General features: G+C 37.9%; 1 protein-coding gene across 4 annotated transcripts in view; it reads left to right on the forward strand.

The window, feature by feature from the left end:
- The window catches only part of LOC129245284 (protein CBFA2T3), a 191,750-nt gene that overhangs the window by 77,041 nt on the left and 100,674 nt on the right, over positions 1-14,035 (forward strand). The gene's annotated exons all lie outside the window — the stretch shown is intronic.

The raw sequence follows: 14,035 nt of genomic DNA on the forward strand, positions 1-14,035 counted from the left end.
GGTTGGTTAAAGTGGTGATTCTTCCAGAATCCAACTAGCGCTTCCGCACCATTTTGTTGCCACATCCTCGTTACCAACTTGTTTAACGGTTATTTACAGCATGGCTATATCCAGTCTGTGCGGTTTAAGAACCTTATTAAGTTGCTGACCTTCTAAGCCAAACAGTTGTTCCAGACTCTCGAACAACGCAAGGTTTGCCTTTTTCAAGACACACTACACTCGAAACATCCCCTTTCATTTCCTACTTTTCCTATCATCGTCCTGTTCTCAACAGAGAAATGGTTCATTACCATGCACACAGGAAGAAGGCATATGCAAATACAAATATGTGAATTTATATACAAATGGACATGTACATACATATATATGTTCACTCAAGTAGGAGAGAACCAGATGTCGAACGTTGCCGAATGTGTGGGTCGATTGTGCTCTTTGTCGTTCATTCCGCGCTTTCGCTTGCAGTTCAAGCAAGGTAACGGCGATTGAGCAAGGTAACGGCAATTGAGCAAGATAACGACGAATGAGCAAGATAGCGACGATTGAGCAAGATAACGACACATTTTTTCGTGCGTGCAGCCGGCTAAATCGAATTATGAGACGTTATCACGTCAAAAAATGGTAATGGGGAACTAAAAATTCGCAAAGTATTTAATTTCGCTCATTATAATAATCTAAAGGGCTTGAAATTAAAAAGGTAATTGAAAAATTTGAGCCGACTTACTCAGTAGGTACAAGATATGAAATCACCAGCTCCGGCTCCCATTCGTTCCGGCCGTTATGAAGAAAATAATTGAAGGAGATGAAAATGCAGCTAGAAATGCGCTTACAGGTGGTGTGACGGCCACGCAGTAGAAGAAATTTGTAATCACTCGACTCAACGCCCTTGGGCTATTAAACAAAAAGCAATTGAAGTTATTACTTATGACTAGAATTTTTACTGAGAACTGTTTTACGCATGGACTTTAAAATATGTGCTTAATAGAACTAAAAAAAAAAATCGAACTGTAAAGACCCACGCAACTTTGCTAGGAAACCAATATTGGATTACACAACTCCTGATAAAAGGATTTGTGACGGACCTAGGCCAGAAGTAACTTTCCATCATTGATGTAATGAAATCATATATCGATTAGGAGATTCTCTCTTACCCAACACTTGTCCATCTCATTTCGAAGCATAATCCTTCACCTATTAAAAACACCTTTGGGTATATAACCCGACAGTAAGTTTCGTAATTGTTTTGTTTTGATTTTCTTTATTTATTTTTTAATTGCTGATAAATACAAATTCGTTACAGTGTGCAACTGTAACTGCATTTCTTTTATTGATCTATTAGAAATGATGTCATTTAAATAAAAATTCATTCAGGCTCCGCAGATTGCCTACAGTGGATTTTATTACTCATTGCTGGCGGATGGTCGTCGTACGCTGGACGCCGTGCACTTCATTCGTTTGACTGATTCAGCTATTTTAGCAGCTGCTCAATACAGCTGCTGTGCTCATATGTGGATATTTAAAAATAATCAACAGAAACATGCCATACATACATTTATTTATGTGGGCATATAAGTATGAAATATGCATGTGTACATGTGTGATATGTATGTGTATAAGTGTGTTCATCCCCATGTGTTTCAATGCCTAATTTTGACTTATCGACGTATTGGCTGGTACTACTCGTATTAACGGTATATTTTCAATCACCGTGCCATACTTAGGCGTTCATAGTCTCCTTTCCTCTCTGTAATAAGTTTATAAGACACCAATAGAAACATTTTGAATATAAACAACGAATTTCATTAGGCCAGTAGCTTCGTGTACCCAACATCGTTTCTAAATTTACATTTCAACAAAATTTTAGCTTAATTGGCGCATTTGGCAAGGCTATATGTTGAAAGGCAGGTGTTTTTACACACAAATTTTTCTGCAGGTGTTTTTGAGCTTTAAATGCACACACACAGTTCTGAAAAAGAGTAATGAAGGCTGACAACTTTTCTATAACTATGCTATACGTCAGCAATGATGGTTTATTTTCTTTGTTGATCTGTGCACTCGTAATAAGCCCAAGGAACTCGAAAATAGTAATCTATACCAAAATCCATACTGGAGTCTTTAAGAAATAAATTAAAAAATGACAATTTTCTTAAAAACGTCTTTCTGTAAATTTCGTTCCGTTTAGTATGTTAAAGAAAAAAATAATTGAAAATGAGTTTCATGGATTGAATGGAGATTTTGAGGAAAGATCTTTGACTACATTCTTATAAGATCCAACTTCTGAAATCCAAGTCATGGGCCATTCGTTACGCCATTCGCTCGATGCAAGAATTGAAAACTAATTGAGAGTTGTGCCGCATTTTTGTCATAAAAATATCTAGCGAGGATAGAAAGCCTCAAGAAAATGGGAAAATCCCAAAGATTTGTTTCCATGTTAATCAGCTGGCAGGTGTAAGAGGATTACAGCCAGCATAGATTTGTACACATTATTAAACCAACTGAGAAATGAGTCTGTATCTGTAAAACTTTAAGCCTTTTATTAACCCTTTTTCGCTGTGCGAAGTTACAAATTTCGAAATACCTTTCTTTAAAAAGCAATTTTAAAACTTACAATTTAGAAAATATTATTATTTAAATGTAACTGTAAATGAAATGTAATGTAGCTGAAATTGAAATAAACTTTAAGAAAAATTTAGGAATAGTCGAGATGAGAATTAATAGTAGAAATTAGAAAGACAAAAATAATTTATGCAAATGTACAGGGTGAACGATATGAAGTGTTACCTATTCAAAACACCATAACTTTCTTGTGTGAAATTAGTTTTTATTGATTTCAAAGATTGTTCAAAAATGATTATAATTTTAACATATATTCACTTTAGCTCAATATGACCACCTTTTGCATTGACTATAGCCTTCAAACGGTCAAAAAATGAGTTGCATGCTGCACGAATGTGATCTTGAGGTATTTTGGCCCATTCTCGTATAATCGCTTTTTTCAGCGCATCCATACTGGCATATATTTTAGTCCTCACCTTGCTCTCCAAAATGGACCAGATGGAATAGTCCATCGGATTTGCGTCTGGCGAATTCGAAAGCCATTGTGTGGACGAAATGAAGTGTGGAACATAATTTTGTAACTATTCTTGGTTCACATGAGCTTTATGAGACGGTGCCGAGTCCTGTTGGAACGTCCATGGTCTACGACCGAAATGTTTGCGTGTCCACGGCTCTAAAGCAGCTTCTAAAACATTTTCTCGATAATAAGTCACATTCACTTTGACACTAGGCTAGATAAAAACGATTGGAGAGCGTTCATCAGCTCACGTAGGCTCAAATTCTCGTATGAGCGTATGAACTGCTTAACTGGGAAATTTTTTTAATCAGAAAACACAATGTTAGGAAAGATCGTGTGTTTTTTGGAACTTGTAAGCCTTGACCTTGAGCTCATTTTTCAATATGCGTCGAATGCTGTCTTGCGATATTTTCAGTTCGTTGGCCATTTTTCTTTCACTTCGACGTGGATTTCGTTCAAGTCGAACCTTCACTTTCAGAACCAGTTCACCTCTATAGCGTTTTGCAGTGCTACCAGTATCATTGTAACGTTTTATAGTGCGATACACAAACATTTCATTCACTTTGAGGTGACTGAGCTCACGAACAATGACTGCTGGTGGTTTTCCAGCCAAATATAACGCAATCACACTATTACGTTTGAATTCCATCACAGAAAAAAAATTCAACAAAACTGAAATGCAAATGCTTTTGATGGCTTATAAACAATATATTGAACTGTCATTAGAACAATTTTGACGTTGATGTCATGAGCTGTTCTACAGATACAAGCATTGTGAAGTTGGTAACACTTCATATCGTTCACCCTGTAGTTGGCTTGTAATGCTATCGTAAGACTGAATGGTATAAAAAATGGGTACATCTCGACATCAGCCACGTCACAGTCGTGATCTAACTCATTGACCTCTGTCGAAACCGACTGCTACCTGCCATCCCTCAGTGAAAATGACTTTAAAAAAAGTAGAACAAATTTGGATCAAGCAAAGTTATTTACAAACGCTAAATGCCATACGAGTACAATTTGAATGCTGATATAACCAAAACTTTCGTGGATTCTTTTTTAATTAAAAAGAAATGTTTTATTTCTTTAAATTCAAGACGTGGAAAACACGCTTTCGTGTGCGCTTAATATAGAATATCTGCTCCAGCTACAAAGCCACCACACATCTACATACGTTGGACATACACACATTCATTTGTATGTTCGTATGTATTTGGCGCATAATCAAGTGTTTGTTTCAATGACATATGCGAGAAATTAAAAACAGATGAACTCAACAGCAATATAAGCCACCACTTTGAAACAGAGTATGCGTATGCATATGTATGTATGGGACTACAAAAGTAATAACAACACGCAAACACACATTAAAAAGAAAACATTGATTGCTTATACCCTAAAGTAGAACAATTTTGTGGTAATAACAACTTGTAGTAAATACAAAACCAAAATGGAAATGGACGTACGAGTATACATACACCTATACATTTTAGCATTTTGTGGATGTGTGGATCTTGAGTGGCTGCTGCTGCTGTAGATGACAGACGAAACGGCTGCATGTGACATTGAATTTAGCCCTTGTCCCCTCTTGCTTTTGCTGCAGTTCCCAAACCTTAAATGGTGCTCATAGTGTTTGAGCTGATGGCGACTTAACTGTTCCTGTTCCGGTCACATTCGAAGCTGCATTTTTTCTTCACTACTTTCCATTGTTGTTGGGTCTGTAGAGTTGTGTTTTCATCGATATCGTTTAGCCAACATATGTAATGCGCATACATAGCTATGTATACGAGTATGGTGTATGTACATGTTGGGCTGGGTGCTGTTGCTAATGGCGTTTAACGTCTGTTTCTTATGGCACAGCAATCGCGAGCGTTCACCGCACGATTTCATCTGTTCATAATTGCATATGCAATCGGCAGCAGGCAGCAGACAGCAGGCGATGCCAGTGCCAAAAGCTTTAGCTGTTGCTTATACAGCGTTCATTCATATATACATGAATACTATACATATGTAAATATAATAGACAAGTAAGAAAGTGCCAGTAGAGTGAATTTGGTTTGGCTTTCGATTTCATTCGTCTTTTTGAAAACTCAACACCGCTTCAGTTCGATTCTATTGAATTTTGATTGAATTGTAGTTAAGGGGTTACATGGGTTTCGTTGGTTCAAAAGATCGATTTATTTTTTTTGGGCTTATTAATTTCTACAACATCTCAGGAACATTATCCTAAATTTTCAAATCGATCCGAATAATAAATTCGGAGATACAGCCTTTGGAATGTGTGCGCTCCAAGCCACTTTTATTGTTACTCAAAACTTTAAGCGCGTTTTTCTCGGAACCGTGTTTTCAAAGTCGGTTGTCAAATGTTCTCGAAAACTACTCAACCGGTCTTGATCAAATTTTACACAGGTGTTCGAAATACAATTTACTCGTGCTTGAACGAAGGATTTTGTTTTTTTTTTCAATTACAACTATTTAAAAAAAAACAAAATGTCAAGCAAATTTGACCGAAATTTTCCTTTTTTTGGAAAAATGTCTGCCAAAATTCCAGTTTTTACTTTTTTCTTTCCTTCGTTCAAGCACGAGTTTATGGTCTTAACTAAAACACTTATTTTTGTTTTCTCATTTTTTATGAGCCTGTCAGGAGTTATGCTGACAACGCGGACGCACCTTTTTTTTGAGGGGTCACAGGGGCTATAAGACAGACAAAAGTTTGAATTAAATAAATAATTTTTTACCTAGAAAAAAAAATATTGAAAATAGGCCTTTTTTACCCGACCCATGTAACCCCTTAAGTAAAAACGGTCGAAAAATAATCTGAACTAAATTTATTTGATTTCTAAAATCTAAATTATAAATTTCATTTTTCTTATAATGGAGCTTTTAACAGCATTTTAAACCAAAGCAGATTCGAAACTCGTAATTGCCCCCTTCACTATCATATTTTGTTGACATTGTTCACTTATCTAATTAAATATGCTGTAAGTATTAATCTCTAGGTCCCTCCATTTGTGGAACAGCATCAAGACGCGCACACAACAAATAGCAGGAGGAGCTCGGCCAAACACCCAAAAACGGCTGTACGCGCCAATTAAAAAAAAAAAAAAGTATTAATCTCATAAGGAAGCACATAGAAAGATGCCTGAACTGCGATATGAATAAACTCATAAATGGACCATTCTGCACAAATGGGTGCAAAATGATGAGACTCTACCGATATTATACCACAGATATTGGTACCTTACGGAAATCAGCTTAGATTCGATATGAGTACACCTTTCGAAGATGGTAAAGCTTTACAAGACATTAAATGCCATTTATGTACGAAATCTTTACAAAAAAAACATAATTTAAAAAAATATGCTGCAAGTAGGTAGCGGCCATGACAAAATTATGTGCTTTATCCTAATAAAATTTTAAAGTTATTGGAATCGTAGCAGACACCTCCCTTAGGCGGACGCTTTTTTAGTACATACAAATCTTAGAAGTTTTTTTTAATTTTATTTCTCTTGAGCGGGCAATCCTTTCATATCACATCCCTACCCCTACAAATCCAACATCAAATTTGCGCTCCTTTCCATGGCAACTGTAGTGCACTTTGCAAAACTTTATGGTCTTCTTGTCTTGGCCCGTCTGTCGCATCAGCCTTTTTCTTACGAGGACATTACCCAACTGGGTGGAGACACCTTCCGCATTAGGGCACCAGACATTCCAGGTGCATGCCCTCAAATCATAGTCTATAGTTAGTTTGCCATGGTCTCATCAGGCCTCGTCCGGCTTTGCATGTGTTCTCATTGGAAAAGAATTTTTATGTGGCGATTCCCAAACTCAGCATACAACCAGATATCCTGTGGTTTTTCGGTCCGAAATGGGTATTCGAAAGCTACCCAGAGGATATTTAGGTGAAGTCCCGAAGTTGTGTGCTGTTTTAATCGTATGCCAAAGGCGATCAGAGACTTTCTTCACTTGAGTAGACTTCTACCCGCGGAACCATCCTATAATAGGAAAGCTTGTGAAAGAAAAATGGCGGTTGCGAGAATCATTTTGCACTACCTGTAGAAACAAAAAAAAAAAAAATCGGAAACCCAAATGGTAACTGGACTCGACGCGTGGAAAAAGTTAATTATGTTGCAAAATATTAAAAAAAAAATCGTCCAATGAAATTGCTCTATACCTGGCGTTACACTGACAGACATATCCAATATTACTGCCGAAACGCACTGGCCTCTCAGTATATCCGTTTTGGAAACTAAGAATGCATACAGACTATTTACAGTTAACAAATACAATATATTTACTAGTTAAGCCAGTTCAGCCATTAACTTCTTAAATCTAGATTTTGGTAGAGAAAAATCTGTACTAAACGACTTTGGTAGCTTGGCACGACAGTTCATCGCCCAAGCAATTGGTGAATTAGGAGCAGAAGAAAAAACAACTTACCCTAACTAATGCTTCTAGATGAAATGTTAAAACGAATATATTCAAGTAAAAATGGCGAATAGAATAGTTCTTGTACTATTTAGGGATTCTAAGCTAATAAATGACAGGAAGGAATCGGCTTAAGAAGCCATAGAAAGCGAAGAGCAAAGCGCAAACACGTTTTTTGAACACAATCAAACCGGCAGATATACATACATGGCAGATGTAATTCGGACCCCATATGTATTCTAATGTAGATCGCACCAAAAAAGTAACAAGTAGCTTATGCGTATATGGATCAGTGAAACCCGAGCTAAAACGACGAACGCATCGAAGTATAGAGTAAGACTTTGCGATAGCGTAATTTAATTGACCGTGAAAAAGAAATCTCGTCAACCGAACTCCACAACGAGTCACTAATATAATAATAAAAAGAGGTAGGAGATCGAGACTTAGAAAACGGCAAACAAAATAATTTCTTAAAATTTAGATGATGTGGTTATTACATTAGCAAGATCCGATTAGAGTTTGATAGAATAAGAAAGACTCGCGACAGTTTAAAATATTTTTAAGTCTTCCGCATGCAATAAAAAATTAGAAGACCTGAACCAATGTCGTATGTCACTAATAAAAATGCCAAGCAAAAGAGGTCAAAGAACGCTACTTTGCGGAACATCAGATGACGCAGTATCAAACCGTGGGCGAATACAATACACAACAACAACACAACGACATTCAGCCATGTATGACTTCAGCCAACACAAAAGGAAATCAAACAAGTTCCTTTGCGTCAAGCCCACAAACTTCCCGGCAATCAAACTAAAAAATTCTATTACCATAAAGTAGTGAAGCTACAGCGTGTTTTTTTTAGAGGTTAGGTTTTCAAGTTGGCACTACTTTTTTCGTAGATGGTCTTTTTGACAGCTGTCACTTGATTTATGCTCAGTTTGGTTTGCCATTTCATAATGAATAGACTTACACCTGAACAACGTTTGCAAATCGTGCAAATTTATTACGAAAATAATGGTTCGGTTCGCGCGACACATCGCGCGCTGCGTCCAATATTCGGTCGACATAATCGTCCATCAGAGTCACTAATTCGATTAACCATGGATCGGTTTCGAACCACATTTGCTCTAGTGGATAATACGCATCCTCAGAGACGTCGTACAGTGCGCACCGAAGACGCTATTGCTGCTGTGGAGCAGAGTATCGAAGAAGACCCGAATGAGTCCATCCGCCATCGTGCGCAGCAATTGGAGATGTGCCCATCCACTTTATGGAAGATTTTGCGGAAGGATCTTGGTTTGCGGGCTTACAAAATCCAACTCGTGCAAGAATTGAAGCCGAACGACCATCAAGCGCGTCGCACGTTCGGTGAATGGGCCCAAAACGAGATGGCCACCGATCCCGATTTTCACAAGAAAAGTTTGTTCAGCGATGAAGCTCACTTTTGGTTGAATGGGTATATCAATAAGCAAAATTGTCGCATTTGGAGTGAACATAATCCACAAGCCATTGCTGAGACGCCGTTACATCCTCAAAAAGTCACTGTTTGGTGTGCTCTATGGGCAGATGGAATCATTGGTCCATACTTCTTTAAAAATGAAGCCGGCCATAATGTTACAGTCAATGGAGAGCGCTATAGAGCCATGATTAATGACTTTTTCGTGCCTGAATTGGACGATGTTGATGTGGACGACCTTTGGTTCCAACAAGACGGCGCTACATGCCATACAGCCAACGCAACAATCGATTTATTGAAGGAAACTTTTGCTGAGCGCATTATCTCGCGCCGTGGACCTGTGGCATGGCCTCCAAAATCGTGCGATATAACACCGCTGGACTATTTCTTGTGGGGCTATGTGAAGTCGCTTGTCTACGCAGATAAGCCCGAGACGATTGACGTCTTGGAAGAGAATATTCGGCGCGTTATTGCTGACATACGGTCCCAATTGCTGCAAAAAGTGGTCGAAAATTAGGCCTCTCGGCTGGAATTTATTCGAGCCAGCCGCGGCGGCCACCTGCCCGAAATCATTTTTAAAACACAATGGCAAACCCTTATCTTTATAATAAAGCTAAATTCTTGGCCATAACATTAAATTATATACGTTTTATTTCATCTTGAAAACCTAACCTCTAAAAAAACACCCTTTACTTATCTAGGATACATTTGGCATAGACATATGAGAGCTAAAATCTTGTGCTTTATACAGTGATGAAGTCAATTTGGAATCCAAGTCTTACTGATCAGAAATGTCAACACAGTTTGCCATTCTCAGCTGCAATAAGCCCGAAAAAGAGAAACCAAAATGCTGTAACCGCGTAGAAGCCCATCCAGCCAGTTATAGAGGGTGTAAAGGACTTGGTGCGTGAATGATAACATGTTTCCTGTTTTATTGCAAAAGTTTTATTAATGTTCAAAACATAAATGCACAATTTAGTCATTAATTAAGAACTTTTATCTTTAATTACCACGCTGAAAGAAAGTTTTGGACGGAATGAAAAAATTAACGGAATGGGAAAAATAACGGGAGCCCAATATAAACCGCTGTCGTTGGTTACAAACAAAAATAGATTGTTGCGATTACTACCAGGAGTTGCCACAAGACACCCCCGCTAATTACACAATCGAGCAGGAAGTTTGATTCGACGACCCGATCTTGTAGATTTGATTGGCGGTGTTTCGATGTAATAGGTTCAGGAATTGCTAATTGATTGTCTAAGTCGTCGATTAAGTTCTCAACAAACGCTGGCTTAAGGCGATGAATTGAAATAATTTTGAGTTCGCCGTTGATGTTTACTTTAAAATGTTTAGCTGCGTGTTATAAAGCCTTAAATGGACCGTTGAATGGTACTTATAATGATGTTTTATGACCGCCAATACGGACGAAAACAAACCTTGCTTTCGGCAGCTCTGGATGTATGAATCTGATGGCGAATCAGGAAAAGATGTTTCAAGAGGCTTAACTTTTCTTAATGATTGTTTTAATGAAGTGATAAAATCATTGTCGCTCGTTCTGATGATTTCCTGGTATTGCGAGTGTTTTTCCAAAAACAAGTTCAGCGGGAGATGCATTAAGGTCGTCTTTGAGAACTGGGCGTTACCCAAGTAAAATCAAAGGTAATTCAGTGATCCAATCACTGTCTGTTAACTTCGCTTTAATTCAGCCTTCAGCGAACGATGCCAGCGTTCAATTATCCCATTATCTTTTGGATTGGCGTCGTTCTGATATTCTTCACTCCGAGAAACTTGTTTAGTTCTTTGAATAAAAGGGATTTGAATTGACTGTACTAATCCGTTGTAATGCGTTAACAGTTTCAAATTAAAAACTATGGAACCTATCATGTGATTCAACCAAGCAATTGTCCCCGAGGTGGTAGTGCATAGGTATATGCAATAAAAATAAAAAGCTGCATCAAGCACTTCGAAGAAGAAAGAGTTTCTGTTACAGTAGTGACCATTAATGAAGATCAAAACCCCCTTTCGCCTATTGCACTATACAGCTCCCCAAGGCACCAGATCAAACGTGAACAATATTATAAACTATTAAAAAGATATAAAAAGATAGATTCATCATGGGTGGAGGCTTTAACGCTAAAAACGTACACTGTGGCCTAAGACTAAGGCGATGCAACTTGCTAGATGTGACACGGTTACAATATGCAAACCAACGTACTGGCCAATTGATTTCAAAAAAATTCCCGAGCTAATTGATTTTTTCATAGTAAACAAAATATCTCGAAACTTTATAGAAATTGAAGATAGTGATTATCTAAACTCGGATCACTCACCAATATTTTTGTCTCTCAGCGAGCATACTATTTTTAAAGAACAAATGGGCAAATTGAGTAACCGATTCACAGATTGGCAGAAAGTTCTAGAAAATTCCAAAAATCATCAAGAAATGTAAAAATGATAAATTTTCTTCACTTGCATTCATTCTCCAACGATCGTCGTGTAGATTATTCCTTATGGAAATGCATTAAATACTTAGAAAGGCCACAAATGCACTGAAGAATGGGCTAACAACAATTCCCAGAAAGCAGAATTATATGCAGACTATCTGGCTGATGGTTTTACACCTCATGAAGCAACAAGCAAAAGCCTGTTGCACATCCATGCCGCAAGAGTTCGAAGAAATTCCACGAGTTACAGCGCCGAACTAAAAAGAGAAATTAAAATGCTAAAAAATAAGAAGACTTCAAGCAGCTTACACCTAAAAGTGATCTCAAAGCTATTTGAAAAGCTGTTGGTTAAGCGACTTAATAAAATAATAGAACGAAAAAAAAAATAATTCCAACACATCAGTTTGTTTTTCGAAGTAAACATCCTACAACAGTACACAGGATCACGCACGAAATAGAAAAAGCACTAGAAAACAAAAAAGTATGTTTTGGCGTATTCTTCGATAAAGTTAAACTCAAATTAATACTTCCCAAACGATACTACGAAATCTTTGAGTCGTACTTATCAGATCGCTACTTTCGAGTCAAGCAAGATGATGCTTAATCAAGTATACGACAAATAAAGGCAGCAGTACCTCAAGGCAGTGTTCTTGGGCTTCTACTGTACCTTATCTTCACACAAGACCTACCGTCTTATCGTATTTACGTCACAGCAACCTTTGCAGATGACACCGCGCTGTTTGCGGTTAGTGAAAGCGAATCGACAGCTACATTACAAACCTCTTTAAATAAGATCTCCCAGTGGATTACACTAAACCAAACTAAATCTATACACGTTGTTGTTGTTTTTGAGGTGGTTGAACATTTCCACTGAAATACTCCTAATTAGTGACCAGCACCGTTTTACTACCACCATCTCGTGAGATGATGTATGTTTTTTTTTTTTTTTGTTTTGCTTCCAAGTCAGATCCATTTAGTGAGGTCCAAGTATAACAGCAAATCCTTTATCTCGATGTCTGAGATCTCCTTAATTTGCTGTAGGAAAGGCTTACCGAAGGATCGGAGTCGTGCCCTGGCTAGTGCCGGACATTCATATAAATAGTGGAAAAGACTTTCCTTCGCTCCTTCCGCTTGACAGCTTCTGCAGATAGGATTGAAGGGTAGATTGAGCCTAGCTGCATGATCCGCTACTTTCCAATGACCTCTAAGGGTTGCAGTGATGCGTGAAATATTTGGCCGAGAACATCCTAGCAGGTCAATCGTCCTTTGGATTTATTATGACAGCCATGTGTTTTTTGTTGTAATACATGTAGTTGCTTCCATCTTCTTTCGGCTAAAGCATGATAGTGTGAAGGAATGGATGCTTTTATTGTGTTCAGTGGGGTGTATACTGCCACCGCCTCTGCTATGTCTAGTGTCGAACCTTTTGTTGCTAGCTCATCCGCTATCTCATTACCCCGTATGTTCCTATGACCGGGAACCCATATCAGAGTGATTTCAAGCCAATGACTAAGCAGTTCCAGCTCCTCTCTACACTGTAAGACTAGTTTGGATGAAATGGAGTTGGAGTGTAAAGCCTTTATAGCTGCTTGGCTGTCTGAGAAGATAGCTACTTTTGCACCAACTTCCTTGTAGAGCTCTAGGGATTTGCATGCTTCTCTGATCGCTAAAAGTTCTGCCAGGAACACGGTGGCATAATCAGGAAGACGAATTGACTGAGATAGGTTGAGTGGCTCCGAATGGAAGCCGGCTCCCACACCACAGTTCATCTTAGAACACTTAGTTTTCACAAACACTAAAATACAACTTATACATGGATGATCAAAAGGTACCCAAACTCTGCGAGGTACCTAGGACCTAGGTATGACACTTGTTAGTAAACTTTGTTGTGTAAAACATGTTAAGAAAAGAGGGAAGAATTGGGTATCAAACTCAAAAACATGCAATGGCTCGTGGGTAGCAGATCAGCTCTAACTACAGAAAATGAACTATTAATCTACAAGCAGATACTAAGCCTAGTATGGAGTTATAGATGCGCCACTCAAAGTACGAAAAACCAAATCCAACAGTTCCAAAATAAGGTTCTTAGGTGCATTGTCAAGGCACCATGGTACTGCAGAAATTCCGACATTGAGCGCGACCTTAATTAAAGTGGCCCATAAAGAAAGATTAACAAACCAAATCAATAAAGAAGCAAATGTTGTCATATTTAAGTTGGTTGTAAGCCATTTGCAAATATATAAACTCGTCGCAATAAAATTAAATAAAAAAAAAATCTCAGCTGTAGAACCAGAGTTATCGACATGAACAGTTCTCACGCAGGTAAGAAAAACCCTATACATCTTCCAATGATGAAATTATGCGCTATTCATCTCCAAAGAGAATCCATAAATATTTCTATAAAAAAAAAACAGTTTATTTATGTATTTCAATTGTGTTTGCTGGAATTTCCATATTTGTCTCATTATTAAGTAAGTTGTTATGCGATTCACTTAGCCTCGAAATATGGCTGTTGTAACACCTGCTTAAATATTTTAACAGCTTTCGTCTACAGCGCGCATTTCTTTTCTTGCTTATTAGTGAATTTACAAAACCAAACAATAACTTGAAAAGCACGCAAGTGCAACTAAAAACATA

The sequence above is a fragment of the Anastrepha obliqua genome, chromosome 4 (assembly GCF_027943255.1).
Source record: "Anastrepha obliqua isolate idAnaObli1 chromosome 4, idAnaObli1_1.0, whole genome shotgun sequence".
Taxonomy (NCBI): domain Eukaryota; kingdom Metazoa; phylum Arthropoda; class Insecta; order Diptera; family Tephritidae; genus Anastrepha; species Anastrepha obliqua.